Genomic DNA, 23,272 nt, shown 5'->3' with positions numbered 1-23,272 from the left:
TTTTGAGGATTAATTTTATTATTGAACAACAACCATGTTCTCAATGAACCCAAAAAACTCATTAATATCAAAGCTGAATATTTTTGAAAGTAGTTTTTAGTTTGTTTTTAGTTTTAGCTATTTTAGGGGGATATCTGTGTGTGCAGGTGACTATTACTGTGCATAATTATTAGGCAACTTAACAAAAAACAAATATATACCCATTTCAATTATTTATTTTTACCAGTGAAACCAATATAACATCTCAACATTCACAAATATACATTTCTGACATTCAAAAACAAAACAAAAACAAATCAGTGACCAATATAGCCACCTTTCTTTGCAAGGACACTCAAAAGCCTGCCATCCATGGATTCTGTCAGTGTTTTGATCTGTTCACCATCAACATTGCGTGCAGCAGCAACCACAGCCTCCCAGACACTGTTCAGAGAGGTGTACTGTTTTCCCTCCTTGGAAATCTCACATTTGATGATGGACCACAGGTTCTTAATGGGGTTCAGATCAGGTGAACAAGGAGGCCATGTCATTAGAGTTTCTTCTTTTATACCCTTTCTTGCCAGCCACGCTGTGGAGTACTTGGACGCGTGTGATGGAGCATTGTCCTGCATGAAAATCATGTTTTTCTTGAAGGATGCAGACTTCTTCCTGTACCACTGCTTGAAGAAGGTGTCTTCCAGAAACTGCCAGTAGGACTGGGAGTTGAGCTTGACTCCATCCTCAACCCGAAAAGGCCCCACAAGCTCATCTTTGATGATACCAGCCCAAACCAGTACTCCACCTCCACCTTGCTGGCGTCTGAGTCGGACTGGAGCTCTCTGCCCTTTACCAATCCAGCCACGGACTTATCCATCTGGCCCATCAAGACTCACTCTCATTTCATCAGTCCATAAAACCTTAGAAAAATCAGTCTTGAGATATTTCTTGGCCCAGTCTTGACGTTTCAGCTTGTGTGTCTTGTTCAGTGGTGGTCGTCTTTCAGCCTTTCTTACCTTGGCCATGTCTCTGAGTATTGCACACCTTGTGCTTTTGGGCACTCCAGTGATGTTGCAGCTCTGAAATATGGCCAAACTGGTGGCAAGTGGCATCTTGGCAGCTGCACGCTTGACTTTTCTTAGTTCATGGGCAGTTATTTTGCGCCTTGGTTTTTCCACACGCTTCTTGCGACCCTGTTGACTATTTTGAATGAAACGCTTGATTGTTCGATGATCACGCTTCAGAAGCTTTGCAATTTAAAGAGTGCTGCATCCCTCTGCAAGATATCTCACTATTTTTGACTTTTCTGAGCCTGTCAAGTCCTTCTTTTGACCCATTTTGCCAAAGGAAAGGAAGTTGCCTAATAATTATGCACACCTAATATAGGGTGTTGATGTCATTAGACCACACCCCTTCTCATTACAGAGATGCACATCACCTAATATGCTTAATTGGTAGTAGGCTTTCGAGCCTATACAGCTTGGAGTAAGACAACATGCATAAAGAGGATGATGTGGTCAAAATACTCATTTGCCTAATAATTCTGCACGCAGTGTATAATTCCACATGTGTTAATTTATAGTTTTGATGCCTTCATAGTCATGAAAATAAAGAAAACTCTTTGAATGAGAAGGTGTGTCCAAACTTTTGGTCTGTACTGTATATATATATATATATATATATATATATTGTTTTACTATATATACTAGTCCCACAAGTGGACATGAACATGTGATCTCTTGATTAGAGTTGAGCGAACACCTGGATGTTCGGGTTCGAGAAGTTCGGCCGAACTTCCCGGAAATGTTCGGGATCCGAACCCGACCCGAACTTCGTCCCGAACCCGAACCCCATTGAAGTTAATGGGGACCCAAACTTTTCGGCACTAAAAAGGCTGTAAAACAGCCCAGGAAAGGGCTAGAGGGCTGCAAAAGGCAGCAAAATGTAGTTAAATCCCCTGCAAACAAATGTGGATAGGGAAATGAATAAAAATAAAAATAAAATAAATAAAAATTAACCAATATCAATTGGAGAGAGGTCCAATAGCAGAGAATCTGGCTTCATGTCAGCAGAGAATCAGTCTTCATGTCATAGCAGAGAATCAGGCTTCACGTCACCCACCACTGGAACAGTCCATTGTCAGATATTTAGGCCCCGGCACCCAGGCAGAGGAGAGAGGTCCCATAACATAGAATCTGGCTTCATGTCAGCAGAGAATCAGTCTTCATGTCATAGCAGAGAATCAGACTTCACGTCACCCACCACTGGAACAGTCCATTGTCAGATATTTAGGCCCCGGCACCCAGGCAGAGGAGAGAGGTCCCATAACATTGAATCTGGCTTCATGTCAGCAGAGAATCAGTCTTCATGTCATAGCAGAGAATCAGGCTTCACGTCACCCACCACTGGAACAGTCCATTGTCAGATATTTAGGCCCAGGCACCCAGGCAGAGGAGAGAGGTCCCATAGCAGAGAATCTGGCTTCATGTCAGCAGAGAATCTGGCTTCATGTCATAGCAGAGAATCATGCTTCACGTCATCCACCACTGGAACAGTCCATTGTCAGATATTTAGGCCCAGGCACCCAGGCAGAGGAGAGAGGTCCCATAACAGAGATTCAGGCTTCATGTCAGCAGAGAATCAGTCTTCATGTCATAGCAGAGAATCATGCTTCACGTCACCCAACATTGGAACAGTCCATTGTCATATAATTTAGGCCCCGGCACCCAGACAGAGGAGAGAGGTCCCATAACAGAGATTCAGGCTTCATGTCAGCGACTCAGCAGAGAATCAGTCTTCATGTCATAGCAGAGAATCATGCTTCACGTCACCCAACACTGGAACAGGCCACTGTCAGATATTTTTAGGCCCCGGCACCCAGACAGAGGAGAGGTTCATTCAACTTTGGGTTGCCCCGCAATATAATGGTAAAATGAAAATAAAAATAGGATTGAATGAGGAAGTGCCCTGGAGTACAATAATATATGGTTAAGGGGAGGTAGTTAATGTCTAATCTGCACAAGGGATGGACAGGTCCTGTGGGATCCATGCCTGGTTCATTTTTATGAACGTCAGCTTGTCCACATTGGCTGTAGACAGGCGGCTGCGTTTGTCTGTAATGACGCCCCCTGCCGTGCTGAATACACGTTCAGACAAAACGCTGGTAGCCGGGCAGGCCAGCACCTCCAAGGCATAAAAGGCTAGCTCTGGCCACGTGGACAATTTGGAGACCCAGAAGTTGAATGGGGCCGAACCATCAGTCAGTACGTGGAGGGGTGTGCACAGGTACTGTTCCACCATGTTAGTGAAATGTTGCCTCCTGCTAACACGTTCCGTATCAGGTGGTGGTGCAGTTAGCTGTGGCGTGGTGACAAAACTTTTCCACATCTCTGCCATGCTAACCCTGCCCTCAGAGGAGCTGGCCGTGACACAGCTGCGTTGGCGACCTCTTGCTCCTCCTCTGCCTTCGCCTTGGGCTTCCACTTGTTCCCCTGTGACATTTGGGAATGCTCTCAGTAGCGCGTCTACCAACGTGCGCTTGTACTCGCGCATCTTCCTATCACGCTCCAGTGCAGGAAGTAAAGTGGGCACATTGTCTTTGTACCGGGGATCCAGCAGGGTGGCAACCCAGTAGTCCGCACACGTTAAAATGTTGGCAACTCTGCTGTCGTTGTGCAGGCACTGCAGCATGTAGTCGCTCATGTGTGCCAGGCTGCCCAGAGGTAAGGACAAGCTGTCCTCTGTGGGAGGCGTATCGTCATCGTCCTGCGTTTCCCCCCAGCCACGCACCAGTGATGGGCCCGAGCTGCGTTGGGTGCCACCCCGCTGTGAACATGCTTCATCCTCATCCTCCTCATCCTTGTCCTCCAGTAGTGTGGCCCTGTCTGGCCACATTTGTACCTGGCCTCTGCTGTTGCAAAAAAACTCCCTCTGAGTCACTTCGAAGAGACTGGCCTGAAAGTGCTAAAAATGACCCCTCTTCCTCCTCCTCCTCCTGGGCCACCTCCTCTTCCATCATCGCCCTAAGTGTTTTCTCAAGGAGACATAGAAGTGGTATTGTAACGCTGATAACAGCGTCATCGCCACTGGTCATGTTGGTGGAGTACTTGAAACAGCGCAACAGGGCACACAGGTCTCGCATGGAGGCCCAGTCATTGGTGGTGAAGTGGTGCTGTTCCGCAGTGCGACTGACCCGTGCGTGCTGCAGCTGAAACTCCACTCTGTCCAGCATGTGCAAGGTGGAGTTCCACCTGGTGGGCACGTCGCATATAAGGCGGTGAGCGGGAAGGCCGAAGTTACGCTGTAGCGCAGACAGGCGAGCAGCGGCAGGATGTGAACGCCGGAAGCGCGAACAGACGGCCCGCACTTTATGCAGCAGCTCTGACATGTCGGGGTAGTTGTGAATGAACTTCTGCACCACCAAATTCAGCACATGCGCCAGGCAAGGGATGTGCGTCAAACCGGCTAGTCCCAGAGCTGCAACGAGATTTCGCCCATCATCGCACACCAACAGGCCGGGCTTGAGGCTCACCGGCAGCAACCACTCGTCGGTCTGTTGTTCTATACCCCGCCACAACTCCTGTGCGGTGTGGGGCCTGTCCCCCAAACATATGAGTTTCAGAATGGCCTGCTGACGTTTACCCCGGGCTGTGCTGAAGTTGGTGGTGAAAGTGTGTGGCTGACTGGATGAGCAGGTGGAAGAAGAGGAGGAGGAAGCTGAGTAGGAGAAGGAGGAGGAGACAGGAGGCAAAGAATGTTGCCCTGCGATCCTTGGCGGCGGAAGGACGTGCGCCAAACAGCTCTCCGCCTGGGGCCCAGCCGCCACTACATTTACCCAGTGTGCAGTTAGGGAGATATAGCGTCCCTGGCCGTGCTTACTGGTCCACTGTGGTTAGGTGGACCTTGCCACAGATGGCGTTGCGCAGTGCACACTTGATTTTATCGGATACTTGGTTGTGCAGGGAAGGCACGGCTCTCTTGGAGAAGTAGTGCCGGCTAGAAACAACATACTGTGGGACAGCAAGCGACATGAGCTGTTTGAAGCTGTCTGTGTCCACCAGCCTAAATGACAGCATTTCATAGGCCAGTAGTTTAGAAATGCTGGCATTCAGGGCCAGGGATCGAGGGTGGCTAGGTGGGAATTTACGCTTTCTCTCAAATGTTTGTGAGATGGAGAGCTGAACGCTGCCGTGTGACATGGTTGAGATGCTTGGTGACGCAGGTGGTGGTGTTGGTGGCACATCCCATGTTTGCTGGGCAGCAGGTGCCAACGTTCCTCCAGAGGCGGAGGAAGAGGCAGAGGCAGCAGCAGCAGAAGAGGCCGAGGCGGCAGCAGCAGAAGAGCTAGCAGGGGGAGCCTGAGTGACTTCCTTGTTTTTAAGGTGTTTACTCCACTGCAGTTCATGCTTTGCATGCAGGTGCCTGGTCATGCAGGTTGTGCTAAGGTTCAGAACGTTAATGCCTCGCTTCAGGCTCTGATGGCACAGCGTGAAAACCACTCGGGTCTTGTCGTCAGCACATTGTTTGAAGAAGTGCCATGCCAGGGAACTCCTTGAAGCTGCCTTTGGGGTGCTCGGTCCCAGATGGCGGCGGTCAGTAGCAGGCGGAGTCTCTTGGCGGCGGGTGTTCTGCTTTTGCCCACTGCTCCCACTTTTGCTACGCTGTTGGCTCGGTCTCACCACTGCCTCTTCCTCCGAACTGTGAAAGTCAGTGGCACGACCTTCATTCCATGTGGGGTCTAGGACCTCATCGTCCCCTGCATCGTCTTCCACCCAGTCTTGATCCCTGACCTCCTGTTCAGTCTGCACACTGCAGAAAGACGCAGCAGTTGGCACCTGTGTTTCGTCATCATCAGAGACGTGCTGAGGTGGTATTCCCATGTCCTCATCATCAGGAAACATAAGTGGTTGTGCGTCAGTGCATTCTATGTCTTCCACCGCTGGGGAAGGGCTAGGTGGATGCCCTTGGGAAACCCTGCCAGCAGAGTCTTCAAACAGCATAAGAGACTGCTGCATAACTTGAGGCTCAGACAGTTTCCCTGGTATGCATGGGGGTGATGTGACAGACTGATGGGCTTGGTTTTCAGGCGCCATCTGTGCGCTTTCTGCAGAAGACTGGGTGAGAGATAATGTGAACGTGCTGGATCCACTGTCGGCCACCCAATTGACTAATGCCTGTACCTGCTCAGGCCTTACCATCATTAGAACGGCATTGGGCCCCACCAAATATCGCTGTAAATTCTGGCGGCTACTGGGACCTGAGGTAGTTGGTACACTAGGACGTGTGGCTGTGGCAGAACGGCCACGTCCTCTCCCAGCACCAGAGGGTCCACTAACACCACCACGACCATGTCCGCGTCCCTTACTAGATGTTTTCCTCATTGTTACCGTTCACCACAATAAGAAAAATATTATTTGGCCCAATGCATTGAATTCAAATTCAGGCCTTTTTTTACACCTAACACTATCTGGCTATCTATTTAGGTACCGTATTACACTAATACAGGCACAGCAGTAATGACAGATTTAGCTGAATATAAATTTGAGGCCTATTATTTAGGTGCTGGGTGACAGGTATACGTTTACGGACAGAATTAGACTTGGATATGCACAGTAGCGTGTGTGTGAAGTTATTGAGAATGACCCTATCAGCACCTTGAATCTAATATACCCTTTTAGGGATAGATTTAAAGTAGGCCTGATACAGCAGAAACCACTAATTTAGGAAATTGCTAGGTTGGGAATTGTATTTCAACCTAGAACAAAAACTGTGCTTTGATGGACACAAAATAACTTGACCAGCTACAGCAATAACCACAGATTTGGCTGAATAAAAATTTGAGGCCTATTATTTAGGCGCTGGGTGACAGGTATACGTTTACGGACAGAATTAGACTTGGATATGCACAGTAGCGTGTGTGAAGTTATTGAGAATGACCCTATCAGCACCTTGAATCTAATATACCCTTTTAGGGATAGATTTAAAGTAGGCCTGATACAGCAGAAACCACTAATTTAGGAAATTGCTAGGTTGGGAATTGTATTTCAACCCAGAACAAAAAATGTGCTTTGACAGACATAAAATAACTTGACCAGCTACAGCAATAACCACAGATTTAGCTGAATATAAATTTGAGGCCTATTATTTAGGCGCTGGGTGACAGGTATACGTTTACGGACAGAATTAGACTTGGATATGCACAGTAGCGTGTGTGTGAAGTTATTGAGAATGACCCTATCAGCACCTTGAATCTAATATACCCTTTTAGGGATAGATTTAAAGTAGGCCTGATACAGCAGAAACCACTAATTTAGGAAATTGCTAGGTTGGGAATTGTATTTCAACCCAGAACAAAAACTGTGCTTTGACGGACACAAAATAACTTGACCAGCTACAGTAATAACCACAGATTTAGCTGAATATAAATTTGAGGCCTATTATTTAGGCGCTGGGTGACAGGTATACGTTTACAGACAGAATAAAACTTGGATATGCACAGTAGCGTGTGTGTGAAGTTATTGAGAATGACCCTATCAGCACCTTGAATCTAATATACCCTTTTATGGATAGATTTAAAGTAGGCCTGATACAGCAGAAACCACTAATTTAGGAAATTGCTAAGTTGGGAATTGTATTTCAACCCAGAACAAAAACTGTGCTTTGACGGACACAAAATAACTTGACCAGCTACAGCAATAACCACAGATTTAGCTGAATATAAATTTGAGGCCTATTATTTAGGCGCTGGGTGACAGGTATACGTTTACAGACAGAATTAGACTTGGAAATGCACAGTAGCGTGTGTGTGAAGTTATTGAGAATGACCCTATCAGCACCTTGAATCTAATATACCCTTTTAATGAATAGATTTAAAGTAGCCCTGATACAGCAGAAACCACTAATTTAGGAAATTGCTAAGTTGGGAATTGTATTTCAACCCAGAACAAAAATATATCCTTTGCCAGACAGCAGACAGTATTACAATTGGCTGGCCACAGCTGAAACACCAGATTTAGGGTACTGCTATTTTGGCAATTGTATTTCACCCCTCAATAAAATAGCAAGCACAGCCAAGCCCCTGATGTAGGATATAGCCAAAAAATAACCACACTATTGATGGCTAAATGGACTTGGTGGCAGCTTGCCCCTGATGTAGGATATAGCAAAAAAAATAACCACACTATTGATGGTTAAATGGACTTGGTGACAGCTTGCCCCTGATGTAGGATATAGCAAAAAAATAACCACACTATTGATGGTTAAATGGACTTGTGACAGCTTGCCCCTGATGTAGGATATAGCAAAAAAAATAACCACACTATTGATGGTTAAATGGACTTGGTGGCAGCTTGCCCCTGATGTAGGATATAGACAAAAAATAACCACACTATTGATGGTTAAATGGACTTGGTGGCAGCTTGCCCCTGATGTAGGATATAGACAAAAAATAGCCACACTATTGATGGTTAAATGGACTTGGTGACAGCTTGCCCCTGATGTAGGATATAGCAAAAAAAAATAACCACACTATTGATGGTTAAATGGACTTGGTGGCAGCTTGCCCCTGATGTAGGATATAGCCAAAGAATAACCACACTATTGATGGTTAAATGGACTTGGTGACAGCTTGCCCCTGATGTAGGATATAGCCAAAAAATAACCACACTATTGATGGTTAAATGGACTTGGTGGCAGCTTGCCCCTGATGTAGGATATAGACAAAAAATAACCACACTATTCATGGTTAAATGGACTTGGTGGCAGCTTGCCCCTGATGTAGGATATAGCAAAAAATAACCACACTATTGATGGTTAAATGGACTTGGTGGCAGCTTGCCCCTGATGTAGGATATAGACAAAAAATAACCACACTATTGATGGTTAAATGGACTTGGTGGCAGCTTGCCCCTGATGTAGGATATAGCCAAAAAATAACCACACTATTGATGGCTAAATGGACTTGGTGGCAGCTTGCCCCTGATGTAGGATATTGCCAAAAAATAACCACACTATTGATGGTTAAATGGACTTGGTGACAGCTTGCCCCTGATGTAGGATATAGCAAAAAAATAACCACACTATTGATGGTTAAATGGACTTGTGACAGCTTGCCCCTGATGTAGGATATAGCAAAAAAAATAACCACACTATTGATGGTTAAATGGACTTGGTGGCAGCTTGCCCCTGATGTAGGATATAGACAAAAAATAACCACACTATTGATGGTTAAATGGACTTGGTGGCAGCTTGCTCCTGATGTAGGATATAGACAAAAAATAACCACACTATTGATGGTTAAATGGACTTGGTGACAGCTTGCCCCTGATGTAGGATATAGCAAAAAAAATAACCACACTATTGATGGTTAAATGGACTTGGTGGCAGCTTGCCCCTGATGTAGGATATAGCCAAAGAATAACCACACTATTGATGGTTAAATGGACTTGGTGACAGCTTGCCCCTGATGTAGGATATAGCCAAAAAATAACCACACTATTGATGGTTAAATGGACTTGGTGGCAGCTTGCCCCTGATGTAGGATATAGACAAAAAATAACCACACTATTCATGGTTAAATGGACTTGGTGGCAGCTTGCCCCTGATGTAGGATATAGCAAAAAATAACCACACTATTGATGGTTAAATGGACTTGGTGGCAGCTTGCCCCTGATGTAGGATATAGACAAAAAATAACCACACTATTGATGGTTAAATGGACTTGGTGGCAGCTTGCCCCTGATGTAGGATATAGCCCAAAAATAACCACACTATTGATGGTTAAATGGACTTGGTGACAGCTTGCCCCTGATGTAGGATATAGCAAAAAAAATAACTACACTATTGATGGTTAAATGGACTTGGTGGCAGCTTGCCCCTGATGTAGGATATAGCCAAAAAATAACCACACTATTGATGGTTAAATGGACTTGGTGACAGCTTGCCCCTGATGTAGGATATAGCCAAAAAATAACCACACTATCGATGGTTAAATGGACTTGGTGGCAGCTTGCCCCTGATGTAGGATATAGACAAAAAATAACCACACTATTGATGGTTAAATGGACTTGGTGGCAGCTTGCCCCTGATGTAGGATATAGACAAAAAATAACCACACTATTGATGGTTAAATGGACTTGGTGGCAGCTTGCCCCTGATGTAGGATATAGATAAAAAATAACCACACTATTGATGGTTAAATGGACTTGGTGACAGCTTGCCCCTGATGTAGGATATAGCAAAAAAAATAACCACACTATTGATGGTTAAATGGACTTGGTGGCAGCTTGCCCCTGATGTAGGATATAGCCAAAAAATAACCACACTATTGATGGTTAAATAGACTTGGTGACAGCTTGCCCCTGATGTAGGATATAGCCAAAAAATAACCACACTATTGATGGTTAAATGGACTTTGTGGCAGCTTTCCCCTGATGTAGGATATAGACAAAAAATAACCACACTATTGATGGTTAAATGGACTTGGTGGCAGATTGCCCCTGATGTAGGATATAGCAAAAAATAACCACACTATTGATGGTTAAATGGACTTGGTGACAGCTTGCCCCTGATGTAGGATATAGCAAAAAGTAGCGTGTGTGTGAAGTTATTGAGAATGACCCTATCAGCACCTTGAATCTAATATACCCTTTTATGGATAGATTTAAAGTAGGCCTGATACAGCAGAAACCACTAATTTAGGAAATTGCTAAGTTGGGAATTGTATTTCAACCCAGAACAAAAACTGTGCTTTGACGGACACAAAATAACTTGACCAGCTACAGCAATAACCACAGATTAGCTGAATATAAATTTGAGGCCTATTATTTAGGCGCTGGGTGACAGGTATACGTTTACAGACAGAATTAGACTTGGAAATGCACAGTAGCGTGTGTGTGAAGTTATTGAGAATGACCCTATCAGCACCTTGAATCTAATATACCCTTTTAATGAATAGATTTAAAGTAGCCCTGATACAGCAGAAACCACTAATTTAGGAAATTGCTAAGTTGGGAATTGTATTTCAACCCAGAACAAAAATATATCCTTTGCCAAACAGCAGACAGTAGTACAATTGGCTGGCCACAGCTGAAACACCAGATTTAGGGTACTGCTATTTTGGCAATTGTATTTCACCCCTCAATAAAATAGCAAGCACAGCCAAGCCCCTGATGTAGGATATAGCAAAAAAATAACCACACTATTGATGGTTAAATGGACTTGGTGGCAGCTTGCCCCTGATGTAGGATATAGCCAAAAAATAACCACACTATTGATGGTTAAATGGACTTGGTGGCAGCTTGCCCCTGATGTAGGATATTGCCAAAAAATAACCACACTATTGATGGTTAAATGGACTTGGTGACAGCTTGCCCCTGATGTAGGATATAGCAAAAAAATAACCACACTATTGATGGTTAAATGGACTTGTGACAGCTTGCCCCTGATGTAGGATATAGCAAAAAAAATAACCACACTATTGATGGTTAAATGGACTTGGTGGCAGCTTGCCCCTGATGTAGGATATAGACAAAAAATAACCACACTATTGATGGTTAAATGGACTTGGTGACAGCTTGCCCCTGATGTAGGATATAGCAAAAAAAATAACCACACTATTGATGGTTAAATGGACTTGGTGGCAGCTTGCCCCTGATGTAGGATATAGCCAAAGAATAACCACACTATTGATGGTTAAATGGACTTGGTGACAGCTTGCCCCTGATGTAGGATATAGCCAAAAAATAACCACACTATCGATGGTTAAATGGACTTGGTGACAGCTTGCCCCTGATGTAGGATATAGACAAAAAATAACCACACTATTGATGGTTAAATGGACTTGGTGGCAGCTTGCCCCTGATGTAGGATATAGACAAAAAATAACCACACTATTGATGGTTTAAATGGACTTGGTGGCAGCTTGCCCCTGATGTAGGATATAAATACAAAATAACCACACTATTGATGGTTAAATGGACTTGGTGACAGCTTGCCCCTGATGTAGGATATAGCAAAAAAAATAACCACACTATTGATGGTTAAATGGACTTGGTGGCAGCTTGCCCCTGATGTAGGATATAGCCAAAAAATAACCACACTATTGATGGTTAAATGGACTTGGTGGCAGCTTTCCCCTGATGTAGGATATAGACAAAAAATAACCACACTATTGATGGTTAAATGGACTTGGTGGCAGCTTGCCCCTGATGTAGGATATAGCAAAAAATAACCACACTATTGATGGTTAAATGGACTTGGTGGCAGCTTGCCCCTGATGTAGGATATAGATAAAAAATAACCACACTATTGATGGTTAAATGGACTTGGTGACAGCTTGCCCCTGATGTAGGATATAGCAAAAAAAATAACCACACTATTGATGGTTAAATGGACTTGGTGGCAGCTTGCCCCTGATGTAGGATATAGCCAAAAAATAACCACACTATTGATGGTTAAATGGACTTGGTGACAGCTTGCCCCTTATGTAGGATATAGCCAAAAAAATAACCACACTATTGATGGTTAAATGGACTTGGTGGCAGCTTTCCCCTGATGTAGGATATAGACAAAAAAATAACCACACTATTGATGGTTAAATGGACTTGGTGACAGCTTGCCCCTGATGTAGGATATAGCAAAAAAAAAAATAACCACACTATTGATGGTTAAATGGACTTGGTGGCAGCTTGCCCCTGATGTAGGATATAGACATAAAATAACCACACTATTGATGGTTAAATGGACTTGGTGGCAGCTTGTCCCTGATGTAGGATATAGCCAAAAAATAACCACACTATTGATGGTTAAATGGACTTGGTGGCAGCTTGCCCCGATGTAGGATATAGCAAAAAAATAACCACACTATTGATGGTTAAATGGACTTGGTGGCAGCTTGTGCTGGCGCACCACAAGACACAAAATGGCCGCCGATCACCCCAGAAAAAAGTGACTGAAAAACGCTCTGGGCAGCCTAAAAACAGGTAGCAATTGAATAGCAGCAGTTCAATGATCCACAGCTGTAGATCGATCACTGACTTAAGTGTTTTGGAGGAGTTAATCACTGCCTAATCTCGCCCTAACAACAGTCGCAGCTGCAACCTCTCCCTACACTAAGCACAGCAGAGTGACGTGCGGCGCTACGTGACTCCAGCTTAAATAGAGGCTGGGTCACATGCTGCACTGGCCAATCACAGCCATGCCAATAGTAGGCATGGCTGTGATGGCCTCGTGGGGCAAGTAGTATGACGCTTGTTGATTGGCTGCTTTGCAGCCTTTCAAAAAGCTCCAAGAAAACGACGAACACCGAACCCGGACTTTTACTAAAATGTTCGGGTTCGGGTCCGTGTCATGGACACCCCAAAATTCGGTACGAACCCGAACTGTACAGTTCGGATTTGCTCATCCCTACTCTTGATTGCTTACATAGTTCACTGCACCACTTATGTATTGCACTGTATTATATCTGTCAGTATTCTACCTATTAGACCCTGCCAATGACGGGCCTCTGGCTGCCATATCAACTATAGGAACCATCACCATCATTGCATCACTATTGATCACAGAATTTGAGAATTAAACTGCTGGGATCAGAAGTGCTGTACTATCACACACACACAAATATTTAATCCTTGGTCATTGCAGCAGGATCACACTGTATACTATCAGCAGCCATTTGGCAGGAACAACTGCTGTGCTGTAAATGTTTATCGAGGTGCAAGTTATTCCTCACCTTGACGTACAGTTACCTTCACTGCCTGCAGTCATTGAACACAAACTCTCATTGTTTTCTTTCAGTGGATAAAAATCTGTCCCGGTCACCTAATGGACACACAAGTGCACAGCTCGTTTCGAGACCCAGCTCTGATACACGTATTGCCCCTGTGTGTCCATCACATGACCAGGACAGAATGTTTTGTTCCCTGGAGGTAAACAATGTCGATTCCTATGGAATGACAGCAAGCAGAGGTCTCTTAATCATTGATCATTGATACAAAATGTTTATGGAAAAAGTATAACTTTCTATTACACAATGAATAACATTTATTTTCTGAAACAGGAATACCCATTTAACCCCTTAAGGACATAGGGCGTACAGGTACGCCCTTGTGCCCTGGTACTTAAGGACACATGGCGTACATGTACGCCCTGTGTATTTTCAATCACTGCCGTGCGGCTGGCAGTGATCGGAACCCAGTGCCTGCTCAAATCAGGCACCTAGGCTAAATGCGCGGGGGGGGTCCCGTGACCCCCCCATGTCGGCGATCGCGGCAAAGCGCAGGTCAATTCAGACCTGCGGTTTGCTGCAATTTCTGCAGTTTGTGATCCCCGCGGTCCCTGACCGCGGGGATCAGAAACTTTAGTATTCCTAAAGTTTATCTGTATACCCCCCCTGCACCCCTGAGTGATTTTATCCCGATGGGAGGTGGAGGGGGAGGGTTGCGGGCGGTGCGGGAGGCGGGCGGTGCGGCAGGCGGGATCGCGATCCCCCGCCCGCCTCCCCTTGAATAATCGTTGGCGTCTAGTGGGTATACCAGGGTGCCAGCACATTGCTGGCACCCTGGTATAAACGGCTGACATCTGTGCTGCGATGTCAGCCGTTTAACCCTTTCCATACAGCGGTCCGTACGGACCGCTGTATGGAAAAGGTTAACAGCGCAGGGAGCTCCCTCCCTCTCCATCAGGGGGCTGCAAAGGCACAGCAGCCCCCCCGATGGGAGAGGGAGAGAGCCCCCAGACAGCCCCCCTCCTTACTCTTCCCCGTCTGCGAAGTTCTGACCAGTACTGAGCAGACGGGGAAGGTTCCCATGGCAACAGGACACCGTCTCAGGCGTCCTGCTGTCCATGGTGCTGAACAGATCTGTGCTAAAAGGCATAGATCTGTTCAGACAAAGTGTAAAATACAGTACAGTACAATATAAATTGCACTGTACTGTATTATACAGACATCAGACCCACTGGATCTTCAAGAACCACATGGGTCTGGGTCAAAAAGAAAGTGAAAAAAAGTGAAAATAAAGTAAAAATCAAAAAACACATTTATCACTGATTAAAAATTAAAATTCCCTACACATGTTTGGTATCGCCGCGTCCGTAACGACCTGATCTATAAAAAGGTCATGTTACCCCATAAAACTAAAAAATAAAAAACTATGATGAAATTGAAATTTTGCCCACCTTACTTCCCAAAAAAGGTAATAAAAGTGATCAAAAAAGTCGTATGTACGCCAAAATTGTAACAATCAAACCGTCATCTCATCCCGCAAAAATCATACCCTACCCAAGATAATCGCCCCAAAACTGAAAAAACTTTGGCTCTTAGACTATGGAAACACTAAAACATGATTTTTTTTGTTTCAAAAATGAAATCATTGTGTAAAACTTACATAAATAAAAAAAAGTATACATATTAGGTATCGGCGCGTCCGTATCGACCGGCTCTATAAAAATATCACATGAACCTAACCCCTCAGGTGACCACCGTAAAAAAAAAAAAAAATGTGTAAAAAAAGCAATTTTTTGGTCATCTTACGTCACAAAAAGTGTAATAGCAAGCGATCAAAAAGTCATATGCACCCCAAAATAGTACCAATAAAACCGACATCTTATCCCGCAAAAAATGAGACCCTACTTAAGATAATCGCCCAAAAACTGAAAAAACTATGGCTCTTAGGCTATGGAGACACTAAAACTTTTTTTTGTTTTAAAAATTAATTCATTGTGTAAAACTTACATAAATAAAAAAAATTGTATACATATTAGGTATTGCCGCGTCTGTGACAACCTGCTCTATAAAAATACCAACATGATCTAACCTGTCAGATGGAATGTTGTAAATAACAAAAAAAAAAAACGGTGCCGAAAAAAGCTATTTATTGTTACCTTGCCGCACAAAAAGTGTAATAGATCAACCAAAAATCATATGTACCCTAAACTAGTACCAACAAAACTGCCACCCTATCCCGTAGTTTCTAAAATGGGGTTCACTTTTTTGGAGTTTCTATTAAATATTGTGCAACACCTAAAGGTTAACAAACTTTGTAAAATCGTTTGAATACCTTGAGGGGTGTAGTATCTTAGATGGGGTCACTTTTATGGAGTTTCTACTCTAGGGGTGCATCAGGGGGGCTTCAAATGGGACATGTGGTCAAAAAACCAGTCCAGCAAAACCTGCCTTCCAAAAAACCATATGGCACACCTTTCACTCTACGCCCCGCTGTGGGGCCCGTACAGTAGTTTACGGCCACATATTGGGTGTTTCTGTAAACATCAGAGTCAGGGCAATAAAGATACAGTCTTGTTTGGCTGTTAACCCTTGCTTTGTTAGTGGAAAAAATGGGTTAAAATGGAAAATTAGACAAAAAAATGAAATTCTCAAATTTCATCCCCATTTGCCAATAACTCTTGTGCAACACTTGAAGGGTTAACGAAGTTTTGTAAAATCAGTTTTGAATCCATGAGGGTGTAGTTTCTTAGATGGGTCACTTTTATGGAGTTTTCTACTCTAGGGTTGCATCAGGGGGGCTTCAAATGGGACATGGTGTCAAAAAACCAGTCCAGCAAAACCTGCCTTCCAAAAACCATATGGCGCACCTTTCACTCTACGCCCCGCTTTGTGGCCGTACAGTAGTTTACGGCACATATTGGGTGTTTCTGTAAACGGCAGAGTCGGTCAATAAAGATACAGTCTTGTTTGGCTGTTAACCCTTGCTTTGTTAGTGGAAAAAATGGGTTAAAAATGGAAAATTAGGCAAAAAAAATGAAATTCTCAAATTTCATCCCATTTGCCAATAACTCTTGTGCAACACCTAAAGGGTTAACGAAGTTGTAAAATCAGTTTTGAATACCTTGAGGGGTGTAGTTTATAGAATGGGGTCATTTTTGGTGGTTTCTATTATGTAAGCCTCCCAAAGTGACTTCAGAGCTGTAGTGGTCCCTAAAATTGGGTTTTGTAAATTTCAGAAAAATTTCAAGATTTGCTTCTAAACTTCTAAGCCTTGTAACATCCCCAAAAAATAAAATATAATTTTTTATCATAACATGAAGTAGACATATGGGGAATGTAAAGTCATCACAATTTTTAGGGGTATTACTATGTATTACAGAAGTAGAGAAACTGAAACTTTGAAATTTGCAAATTTTTCCAAATTTTTGTTAAATTAGGTATTTTTTGGTGCAAAAAAAATAATTTTTTTGACTTCATTTTACCAGTGTCATGAAGTACAATATGTGACGAAAAGACAATCTCAGAACGGCCTGGATAAGTCAAGCGTTTAAAGTTATCAGCACTTAAAGTGACACTGGTCAGATTTGCAAAAAATAGCCTGGTCCTAAGGTGTAATAAGGCTGTGTCCTTAAGGGGTTAATGATGATAAATATTTCTTGTATGCCTAACTAATAGCCTACACCCCTGTAATATCATTAGCCATTTTGAAAAAATTTCAGCCCCTTGATTATTATTAACAACAGTTCTCAGGGACCAGATTTTTAATTTAAAATGATGCCCTGATAAACTTGCTTCAGAGTGGTGCCGCTACAGGGTGGCCAAATGCCCCAAGTCTGCACAGTTTGCAAATTAAGTAATCCCCCCCCTCCCCTCCCATGCTGATCATACTGAACGCATTTCATTCAGGCAGAAAAGGAAAAAAATACTGTTTTGAGCGACCTGTGCTCGGGTTGTGTGGATGCAAAGAGGGGAGTTTCTGAGGGCTCTTTCTTAGACTACAACCGAGCTAGAGCCATGATCTTCACCTTGTTCTAAAGCTGATAATCTAAGCCGCATCACAGCACCCATACAGCTATTAGAAATGGGTCCCATTGAAACCTACTTAAATGTGCAGCTCTCATTCCTGGCTGTATTCTCAGTTTTATGGCAGCTAGCTCTACACAGCTCTAGCTTAACTGCAGCCTGAGATATTAAAGGTTAAAACAGCACCCTCTCCCCCTTGAACCAGCTGTGATCTCCGCCAAGATGGAGGAGGAGAGGGGGGACCAGTGAGGGATGTGATGACAGGCTGCAGGGAGAAGAGAGAATTAGATCACCTCCCTGCACAACTGTAAACAACCCCAGGGGGGAGGGTAACATGGACTTCTGTGAATCAGAGAGCAAACTTGCCACATATGAGGTCTTTTTTTTCCAAAAAAGGAGTGAGATGAACACTTATTCTCTAATCACCCCTCATTGCCTAATAGGCACACAGAGGAGGAAAAAGTTACTGGTCCTTAAGGCTAAAATTTGTTACGCCAGTGCACTTAAGTCAGCTGAGTTTTGTGCAAACTATTATTTACTTCGGACATAAATACATAATCTACAATAAAAAGTGACATTTTTGGGAGGGTTTTTCAATTTATGTGACTATCATGTGGTTAAAGAGGACCTGTCACCTTTTCTGACATGTCTATTTCAGTAACTACTCTCATTTCCCATATAATAACAATTCATGGAGCATCTATGCTTATGATTCTATGCTGTGTACTTCCTATATCATTCCAAAGCTAAATTTATGAATGAATTGCCAGCAGCCTGCAATAAAGGTCCAGCTGTTCCTGCATAGCAACTATCCACTCAGTGCCGCCAGTGTCAGACTGTACAGGGACACCCCCCCCCCCCCCAACTGGTAACAACCAATTGGACTTTTATTACAGAGTGCTAACAAATTCATTCATAATCTTTTAGAAGGAATAATAAAGAAACGGCAGAACATAGAGTAATATAAAAAGATTCTCCAGAGTTGCAAATACACGGGGAATGCAAGAAGTTCCTAAAACAGACATGTCAGGAGAGGTGAGAGGCCCTCTTTAAGTGTTAACTGGTTGCCTAAACTGTGGCTATTAACATAAAAATTAACAACCAGTTAACACTACAGTTGCATCTCGGCCACGGCTCATCCTTGCAGCGCATGCTTCATGGGACACCACAGTCACCTAAAAACAACAGTTGCTGAGTAAACGAAATTAGAGAAGATTACTTAAACTCATAAGCTGATTAGCCAGCTGCGCTCTTACCCACCCATATCACACACATCTCAGAAGAAAACAGGTAAAACCAAAAATATCATACACTGAGTAAATGATTACTTGTATATTTCTGTAAGTAAACTATCTAGGAAAGACTAACAGGAAGCTCAAGATTTTAGGACCTGAAAAGCTTTCATGTTCGTTTGCTCTGTGTGGATGCCAAAGTCTTAAATTCTTTGCTTTCATTACTTTTTGAATTTCAAATGACAGAACCTAGTAATAATTGAAGCTATAAAAATCTTAATAGAGGCCAATTAATAACCAAATTACTCTACATACCTGTGACTATGTTTGTACATTAGGGTGTTTCATTTTGGAATGGAAAAAAAAAAATGTAAAATTTTTGCAGACTTTGCTTACGCCCCGAGTCTTAGTAATGTAAAAGATATATATGCTAAATTTCAAGAAGATTGGATAATAGAGGTTGCACACAGTTTTGTAAAGCTAGGCAAAAAATATGATTTTTCAATGTTAATTACTTTTATTGGGAAAACTAGAAATCACAGACCAAAAATAATATTTAAACTAGACACTAAGATTAATAGGTAGTATGATAGGTAAAACAGGTTATATTAATCAACTTTGAACAATGCGATCCCTTCTTTTGTTAGCTTGGTGACGACTTTTCTGTGATGCTCAACTACCCTCAACAAGAATTGTTTTTGTTGTTCGCCCCTGACCGATTTGTTAAACTTTTTTATCAGAGCAATTCCTCTTTCTGCGGTATCATTGACCATCTTAAGAGTGTTCACGTGGCTTCTTCACTGCAGTATTCTGTCACGTCGTGGATCCCAAACAATTCAAAGAACATCTTTGTTTTATTAGTAACGAAATGGCTCAGGTCTTTTCCTTCAAAAACTAGGTTTTTACCCTCTAATCGTTTCATTTCCTTTTTCTTTGCAGGTTTGGTTTCTAAATTTTTTGTCATATTTTCCTTAACAGCCTGAGTAATACGTTCGTCCAAAAAAGCCAATCCTACATTTGTTTCTGACAGATACCAAAGGTGTCTCTTAGCAACTGTGAGAGCACTTTTTTTGACGTCTGCATCTGGGTAAGTGCTCAGAAGCTGTAGCATATCCAAATCATTCTTTGGAGCCCATCAACTTACAATTGCCTTGCGCAAAAAGCGAACATATATGAGGCTGACAAAATGTGCAACCCGTTTGATTCCTTTCAATTCTCGTTGAGGAATATTTAACTGTTTAGTGAACAGGACAATTTTAAGTGCATACATTGCCTTTGCCATCCACCTTGCTTGATGCAGAGCCCGTGGGATCCTGAAACTGAAGGCGTTCTTAGACCAACCTCCTGGGTACAGGAGTGAGAGTAGTAATAAAAGTGATCAATATGTGCAACCCGTAAATATTATCCACTCTTCTTGAAATTTGGCATAAATATCTTTTACATCACTGAGACTCGGGGCGTAAGCAAAGTCCTATGAAAATCACATCTTTGGAAAAATGAAACACCCTACTGTGCATAAATAAAAACTATAGGGGTTCGGATACTTAATATTTAATTTTATTTATTTAACACACTTAGATAGCACTGACATATTTCGCAACGCTTTACAGACATTAGCATCAAGTTTTCCCCAATGGGGCTCACAATCTAATTCCCTATCAGTATATCTTTGGAGTGTGGGAGGAAACCGGAGCACCCGGAGGAACCCACACAAACACGAGGAGAACATACAAACTCCATACAGATGCTGCCTTTGGTCAGATTCGAACCTAGCGCTGCAAGGCACCAGTGCTAACCACTGAGCCACCATGCTTCAACTCAGCCTCAGCAGTTATGTAATAGTGCAATACAGGCTTACAATACAGTAGTAAACAACATGTAACCATCTCCTGCAATGCAGATCTGCTGCCGCGGTGTGCTCTATTACTTTTTCTATATACTGTATGTTCTCAACTACCAGGAGATGAGCACCATATCTAAAGGCTTAAGAAATACAAGAGACTTGTTCACATTTCCAACAATGTCTGGGGTAATCGAATACACATCTTGATACATTGTCAAAACAAAAAGGTAATCCCCATTTCTGCTGATAACCAATTTAATACTTGTTAGTGTATCTTAAAGACTACTTCTGTTCTACTTGAAGATGTGGATCATATCTTAGAAACAACCACAGACAATTTATGCTATAACTCTCTTCTGTATGAAACTCGGGAGAAAAAAAGGGGAAATTTCAACCATATTTATTAACAAGGCAGATCTTTAGACTTTAGGATTATGAATGAACAGTGTGAGCTTGCTAGGAAGAGACTAAATAAATATAGGTGATTGGCTATAAACAGGCCTAGTCATCAGAGGTCCCATAATTACCCTGATACTCCAAGTTTTTGTGGCATCCAGACTGGTTACATCTCCAGAAACTGTCTCCTATAACACATATTGCTTTCTCGTCCCCCTGATGTATTATGCCAGTAAAAGTGCCCACCAGTCCTCACCTCTGGGGGTGCTGGCTTTATAAATTCATTTTTAACAGGAGAGACAATTCAACTTACAATGCTACTTACCCTACACAACTTTTACTCTCTTTACACTGTGGCTTTTTGCATTGGTCAGAAGAAGAACTTCTCTACTTTTATGTAGGAAGAATGATCAGTTATCTGACTCAAAACTAGACTTTTCTTAATGCAAATTGTTTCATAGATTTGAAAAAAAGATAAAGGTCTATCAAGTTAAACCTCTCCCAGATCAAATCTGTCATTTATTGTTAGATTATTGTTTTTTAAATGAGATAAATACTCATAGTACAAAAAAACACATAATAGTTACAAATATTTCCTAAAAACCCAGAGATCTCTAACCATCAAAGCCATTGACTATTAGAGAAGCATCTAGACCTTTACTTTTGAATGAGCTTTCTTCTCAGGACAAATCTTTTCTCAGAAGCCCCACTTGTCACACAATAAGGGTTATAAATTTTACCAGGGTCCTTTGTAAACCCCACCACTGTAACCGTTATTTGTTCACAAAAAATAGCCATCACCTATCAAAGAGAATAATATAAAGACAGTGTGACCAAGCTAGACACTTGTAGTTACTCTCCATGCACTACTCACTTCACTCAGTCCTGTAAAAAAGAATCCCCCTAACAGTCATTCCCAGGTTTTGGGAAAACACCCATCCTCCCACTGTAACGGATTGGCTTAAGGATCTGGGAAAACTTAAGGATCTGTCTGAGTTATATTCCACTATATGGCAAAAACTGGATGATCCTTGCTTCTTCTCCCTCATTTAGGTCATGCCCATGACTTGGATACTGTCTTCTCTACACCTCCCTCCTCTCCTGTGCCGGTTTATCTTTACCCCAGATTTAGCCTTACCAGTCTTCATTTGTTACTATTTGCTCTTTTATCTTTTGCTTTTTTCATATATCAACTTATTTTTTTTAATCATTACTAATGTATAGCAAACATCAATGTGGTTTATCTGACTTTTCCTATATATCCTACTTGCTCACTTGGTTTCAATTTGTCATTTGTAAAAACTTTTTTTTTTTGGAGCTCAGTAGCTCACCCTCCTGCTCCACCAAGTTATTTGTTCCAAAAATTGAATGATTTGTACCAAAAATAGAACGATAATCTATGGCCCTAAGGTTTTCTTCTGTATACTTTGTGTATATATATATATATATACTATACAAAACTCTATTAATAAAGTTTATTTGCAGAACAAAACAAAAGTTAGCAGTTTGTCATTTCCACAACTCATTGTGATATTTACAAAGGACTGCAAATTACTCATTGAGTGATCACAGTTCATAAACTGTGCAAAATACCAATTAAAATCTTGGACATTTGTTGCAAATTCATGTCTTCGGTGACATATTGGCTTGTAATTTAAATACATTTCTATATTAATATTCCAAAGTCCCATAACCCTGGAACATAAGTAAAGACATTACCTTCAGATGTTCAGGATGTTGGAAGCGCAAAGGCAATTGATGTAGACTCGTCCCACTTGTTACGCTCACACTCCTCTCCTCTCCACAGAGCCGCGGGAACGTGAAATGCTTGCTACAGCTTTATTCTGATGCATAGTAAAATGTGTCTATCCGTCAAAACCTAATGTGTGCAACAAGATTTTTTTTTCTCTCTCCCTTTTTCGAAAAAAAAAAAAAAGTCCCACTCTAGAAGAAGGCTTATTTCTGACCAGTCAGCTTGCTCCAGGGTGATGCTCACCATGTGTGGCAGGGTCTCCTGTGGTTTGTTATTTTACTTCAATGGAGGGGGGAGGAACCCAACAAAGTGCACTGACCACACTG

General features: G+C 42.5%; 1 protein-coding gene across 1 annotated transcript in view; it reads right to left on the bottom strand.

The window, feature by feature from the left end:
- Positions 1-23,003, bottom strand: part of ADGRV1 (adhesion G protein-coupled receptor V1) — a 574,752-nt gene extending 551,749 nt beyond the window's left edge. Inside the window, exon 1 of the mRNA XM_040419646.1 lies at positions 22,913-23,003. The gene's annotated coding sequence lies outside the window, so the exon portion shown is untranslated. The remainder of the gene's footprint in view (positions 1-22,912) is intronic.
- Positions 23,004-23,272: the final 269 nt, after the last annotated feature.

This window comes from Bufo bufo, chromosome 2, assembly GCF_905171765.1.
Source record: "Bufo bufo chromosome 2, aBufBuf1.1, whole genome shotgun sequence".
Classification (NCBI taxonomy): domain Eukaryota; kingdom Metazoa; phylum Chordata; class Amphibia; order Anura; family Bufonidae; genus Bufo; species Bufo bufo.
This window is presented reverse-complemented; position numbering and strand designations above follow the sequence as displayed.